The sequence below is a fragment of the Trichosurus vulpecula genome, chromosome 6 (assembly GCF_011100635.1).
Source record: "Trichosurus vulpecula isolate mTriVul1 chromosome 6, mTriVul1.pri, whole genome shotgun sequence".
Lineage (NCBI taxonomy): Eukaryota > Metazoa > Chordata > Mammalia > Diprotodontia > Phalangeridae > Trichosurus > Trichosurus vulpecula.
The window spans coordinates 173,789,494-173,795,788 of record NC_050578.1 but is presented as its reverse complement, the minus strand read 5'-3'; the positions used below and the strand labels follow the sequence as shown (position 1 = coordinate 173,795,788).

General features: G+C 40.0%; 1 pseudogene; it reads left to right on the top strand.

Annotated features, from left to right (window-relative positions):
- The first annotated feature begins 250 nt into the window (after positions 1–250).
- LOC118855478 lies at positions 251–2,032 on the top strand (annotated as a pseudogene).
- The last annotated feature ends 4,263 nt before the right edge of the window (positions 2,033–6,295 follow it).

Here is a 6,295-nt window from a genome sequence, read left to right as displayed (position 1 = left end):
GGAATTTTGATGGTGACAAAGTCTCTTAGACTTTTTTTTTTGGTGACATAAAGAACCATCAGCTAGATCTTTATAGAGTTATTGATTCAGGATTAGTTGGATACACAAATCATCAAGTAGTTATTGATGGTTCAATGTCCACTTGGAAAGAAAACCCCTGTGATCTATGTTTGACTCTGTACTGTTTAGCATTTTATGCTAAAACTTGAATAAAAACATAAATGTTGCTTTGCGTTCTCTCTCTCCCAACATGGCAGCTTCAGCTGAAAGGAAGAATAAGAAGGGGAAGACCCTCACTTTGACAGGCTTCCTTGCTGAGGATGGTGGCACCGGTGGTAGAGGAAGCACCTTTGTGCCCAAACCAGTCAGCTGGGCTGATGAAACTGATGCCCTGGAAGGAGATGTTTCCACCACTTGACATAGTAATGATGAGGACATGTACAGGGCCCCTCCAATTGGGTTCCATCCTGCCCCACTGCTCCTCGGGCTGCTCAGGAACCCAATGTTGACCCGAGCCATCTTCCCAAGTGACCACCCTACACTGCTTTTCTAGGGAACCTGCCCTACGATGTGACAGAAGATTCCATCAAGGAGTTCTTTAGAGGATTGAATATCAGCGCAGTAGGTAGGCCACGGGAACCCAGCAATCCAGAAAGGTTTTGGTTATGCTGAGTTTGAGGACTTGGACTCACTGCTCAGCGCTTTGAGCCTGAGCGAAGTGTGTACAGGCAACAGAAGAATATGAGTGGATGCTGCTGATCAAGCAGAGGATAAAGACCGAGATGATTGTTCCTTTGGCCGTGATAGGGATCAAAATCGGGATTCTGACAAAACTGACACAGACCGGAGGGCTCGCCCTGCCACAGACAGCTTTGATGACTACCCTCCTCCGAGGGGTGATGATAGCTTTGGAGATAGGTATCATGATCGTTACAATTCAGACTGGCACCATGATGGCCCGACGGAACAGGGACCGATATGGAGGCCAAGATCGATATGATGACAGGGGCGGCAGAGACTATGATAGAGGCTTTGATTCTAGGACAGGCAGTGGCAGAAGAGCATTTGGTAGTGGGTACCATCGGAATGATGATTACAGAGGAGGAGGAGATTGCTACGAAGACAGCCATGATAGATGAGTTGATCAGTCATGGAACTCAAGAGATGATTAGAGTTGGGACGATTTTAGGCGTGAAGATACAGGTTCCCCCCAGAGACCCAAACTGAATCTGAACTCCCGTAGTGCACCCAAGGATGAAGATTCATCAGCTAGCACTTCACAGTCTAGCTGAGCTGCCTCCATCTTTGGAGGAGCAAAGCCAGTGGATACAGCTGCGAGGGAACAAGAAGAACCGCTACAAAAGGAACAAGAGAAACTGCAGCATCAGCTGGAGAAGCCGAAACCCGAGAGACTGCCCCAGGAGAGACACCCAAGTTGGAGAAGTGAGGAAAGTCAGGAACGGTCTAGGACAGGAAGTGAAATCTTCACAGACTGGGAATACAGCTCCATCTGGCAGAAACACAGGAAGAAGAGAGAGTGAGAAATTCCTAAAAAATGAAACATTCAACAAGGAGGAGGACTCTCAGTCTCCAACTACCAAGCCTTCTAAATCAGATCAGCTTCCCTTAAAGGTGATGCCTGCACCCCCCACCAAAGGAAAATGCTTGGGTGAAACGAAGTTCCAATGCTCCTGCCCGATCTCAGAGCAACAGTCTCCCACAAGTGGTGGAGGAAAGGTAACATCTCAGTAGTCTGAGGAAGGATCAGCTAATATTTCAAGGAAAGCAGATGAAAATAAGGTAGATGAGGTGAGTGTGCTGAAAGGCCAAAGTGGGAAATCCAACCATGATCTAGTAGATGGAGAAAGTAAAGACCATTGGAAGGAACCCGATAGGAAAGATGGCAGAAGAGATCAAGACTCAAAAGAAACCTGAAGAAAATCCCGCCTCTAAATTAAGTTCTGCAAGCCGGTACACTGCCCTCTCTATGGATGGGGACGATGAGAACGAGAGCGGAGACTACAACAAATAAACCTCCGCATCTTGGGCTTTCTGCCCATCTCTTGCTAACCTGCAACAATCGTGAGCAAGTCAAACTCTATCCAGACAAGACAAAATAAAATTCACCATTTCCTGGAGACCTTTCTTAACTTGTTTTTAAAGGAAAAAAAAAGGAAAACAATGAAATTCTTTTTCATGCTGCTGCAACCTTTAAAGTATTAAACTAGCTGGAGAAATTTCCAACCAGTGTAGCCACAGAGAGAAAGCTGTACAGCTTTTTAAAAGAAAAGTTCTTGTGTGTTTTAGCAGCACCACATAACTGCCTGCATGATTAGTGCCTAGGGTCCTCCTTTTAGCAGAAACATTAATAATATTAATGAGTTGGTTTCTGAAAGCTCGTTGGGTGATAGGACAGATATAAGGAAGGAGGTGGGTTTTCTCCCTCTTAATTCTCGTTATCTTATTATGGCATATATGAATTCTGAAACATTATCTAAATAAAACATCCATCCTTGAAGGTAAAAAAAATAAATTTTGTTTATCAAATTTCCAGGTCTTTCCAAGTATTCCAAGGATAGTTGAAATAATTAGAATGAGAAAAAGGCCAAGACAGGGATTACCAATCCAAACTAATAATATGTAGTTTAATAGGGATCAATATTTTGTCTTACACTTGGGATCAAAAATCAACTTTCAAAGTTCAAAATGGAAAATGAAGAACTAAAGAATAGTTTGTCTCAGAAAGATCTGGGAGTTTATAAATGAACTTCTAGTTTAATATAAATCAACAGAATGCTGTAGCAGTCACAACGGCTGATATATCCTAAAATTACATAAAACTCAATACAACAGACATGTTCAAAAAGTGCCGTTGTGCTTTATAGTTGAAGATGCCACCTCCCAGGGATTGATGCTAAGTTATGCTGATATAACTAGAAAAATCTATGTGTAACTTACCATACAAGTAATGTTTTTAAATATCCTTTATTCTGTGGCTGGAGATGAGGGGAGGGGAAAGTTCATAAAACTTGCTACTTCAAGCTGTTACTATCACCTCTCCAAAATATTTTGTATTTGCTTATCTGTGCACATTTGGTATTTACTCTTTAAAGACAAAGTTTATTTCATTTTTGTCTTATATCCTTTTACCACATGAGCACAGTGTCACGTGATACTGTAGTTGTTTAATAAATGCTTGTCAAATTTAATTAAATTGATTGTAGAATCTTGGAATCTGGGAGTTGGAAGGAACCTCCTAGGCAGCTATGTGTACAGGAATAAGAATTTCTTTTACTGGCTACCTGACAGGTGGTCATCCAGCTTTTGCTTGAAATCTTCAAGTAAGGGGAACTTATTATCTCCTGAACTAGTCCCTTCTGCTTCTACATAATACTAATTTGGGGGTAGCTTTTCTATATATTGAGCTATTTATTTTTAACAGATCCTCTTGTAATATGAGCCAAAGGCCTTTCATTATTTTGATCACTCTCTAGTGGATATACTTGAGCTTTTTTTAGTTTAAAGGTCAAATTTATTAGATTAAAAGATGCATTACACCTGGACTATAAATACTGCACAACTGACTTTATTCACAGTCAGAGACAGAGACATAATCAGTGCCAACCTATTTGGTGGACACTCTTGTTCTTTTTTGTTCCGAGGAAAGTTTGTGCCATAAGACTTGGATTTAGGTCTTGGGACCTGTCTCTCTTGCACATCATAGCTCCAGCCATTTTTTCTGCAAATGCAATTGCATCTTCTTTAGTACTGAAGGTTTGAACCAGATTTGATGGAGGATCTGCCATTGATGCGCAACCCATCAAAGGGTTTTCCCATCGCCCTCTGCTATCAAACACCATCTTCCATTTATTTGTGTTGTTTGCTCCAGACTGCATGTTATTGTGAGTAGGAACAAAAATTTGAACTTTCCTAGTTTTGATATGTTCCTCTGGAATACCACTCAATGTAATGATATCCAATTTTTCATCAACTGTGATGAGTTGTGTGTCTTGAGCTTGGTCCTTTGCCAGCCACCATGTAGAAGTGCTCAGAGACCTAGAGGGAAGCTGGGAGGCCTCAGCCCACTGTCCTTCTCACCCCCAGGGCCTCCTCAGAGATGCAGACATTGAGACCACCACCATCTTTCTTCAAGCCCACACTGGTCTGGTTGCGGCTTGCAGCAAGGGACCGACTTCCTCTGTTCAAGGGCAAAAGTGAACACCTAGTTGAGTTTTTCAATGCCCTTCAGGAAATTAGGTGCTAAGAACTAAATATAGTGTTCTAGGTAGAGTCTGGCAAGTACGGAGGACCACCAGAAATATTACCTCTCTAGGCATCAGGGCTCTAATCCATATCCTACTAATTACTGATAATGTCCAGATGGAGTAATCACAACAATCAATAACTTATGTAATAATGATTTTAATTAAACTACATAATATAATTAATACAATGTATTTTATATCATCATAATTAATATAATGATTTATATTACTACAACTAAATTATATAACATGATTCCTTATAATTATATAATTTATGGTAAGTTTCTGCGACAGTGCTTTATGTCCCCAACTATACTTACCCTCAAGGTTAAGGTATTTGTGGACACGTGGGGAACAGTTGAAATAATTCTTTGAAACCTATCTAGAAATTATAAGGACTCATTTTTAAGGAAGCACAGATAGAGAAGTATGACAGCAAAATGATTCCAAAGCTATCTAATTATGTTTGTTAATAGTACTTTATATATAGGCACTTTCTTGCTGCCCTTTCCCCTCAGCACTACAGAAAAAACTGAGATCATTTTGTGCACGAAGTCAAGATAATCTTGCTCCAGTTCTCACAAGCTATTTATGTGAATGAATAACAGGAGGAGATAGTTGCATCCATTGATGATTTAAGGGGGGCAAAAAGTCCACTATCATCAAAGAATAACCCCCAGGTGGTCCATGATTACTTTCAAGATTACAGAATGTGGGGTCTAGAGGTAATGAAAGGCATCTCTCCATGCACTGTTGGCATACCCATTAGTGCCATACTGATGGAGTTTGAGAGACAGGCACTACCTTATTTTGATTTATTGAAATTCAGGAAGGCAGACTCAATAGAAAAGTCACTCTTCTCCATGTTATATAAAAACAAGCTAAAGGATCAATCTCTCACTCTCTTGTGGACTCAAAAGAAGCTATCAGTATGTAGCAGAATACAGCTGTGTTATGGGTTGGGGTTGGGGGTGGTAGGAAGTAAACATGTGTCCATGTAGTTTCTTGCTCTGGGAACAACTGATGGGAGCTTAGAGCAGGAGAACATGGCAGAGATAAGCATATGCTTGCACAAGACCAAAGATGGTAGTGGCTGGATAGTTTTTATTAACTATCTCTCCTTCTTGGAGGAGAGGGAATTTTGAATTTCATCATCCAAAACTGAATTTGTAAATATATTTGGGAGATTTTTTTTTCATAGCACCAGTTTGGGATTTACCCTGAGTATAATCCCAAGTTTAATAGTTTCCTAGTTCCAGAATTTGGGTATTGAACCTTTTAGAGAAAAAAAGATTTCTTGATGTAATATGTTCTTAGAAGGAAAGAAGGAAAGAAACATTTATTAAGCATGTACTATATGGATAAAAATACAAGCAAAAATAGACAGTTCCTGCCTTTCAGGAGTTTAAATTCTAAAGGGGGAAAACGACACATAAAAGTAAGCTGAAAAGTGGGGGGGGGTTAGGGAAAGGAGGAATATACCTGGTGTGGGAGCATGGTTTTGAAGTCCAGAAAGTCAGGACAGGGCTGGGGAGGAAAAAAAAAAGATTAACTGCATAATTATCATATAGCATTCTACTTAAAAAGCAAAGCTATTGATTTTTTTTTAAATGAAGTACCAATAGAAAGTGGTTTGCTTGTTCAGCAGCCCTCAAAGTACCTTCTAGAGAGAGCCTAAAAAGAGCATAGTACTAAGAATCTTGATGGGAATGTATAGTCTTCTAGGAATGGAATCAACTAAATGTCAAAAAGATGCGTTAAGAGCAACCCAATTTTAGTTGTCTTCCAGGAGGAGCTTATGGGATACATGCTTTATGCATTTTTCTATATCTGTTTATTGTTTTTTTAATGTCTTTTGTGACCTTGCATAGGGCAAAGTAAAAAGTTTCATATTCCTAATTTACATATCCTTTCTTGAGACATCTTGTGGGAACTAAGGATGTCTTTTGCCCACTTCTGCAAAAACTTAAGCCTAAGATATACCTGAATAAGACTTTTGGGACACTGTATTGATAGATTTCCTTTGCATA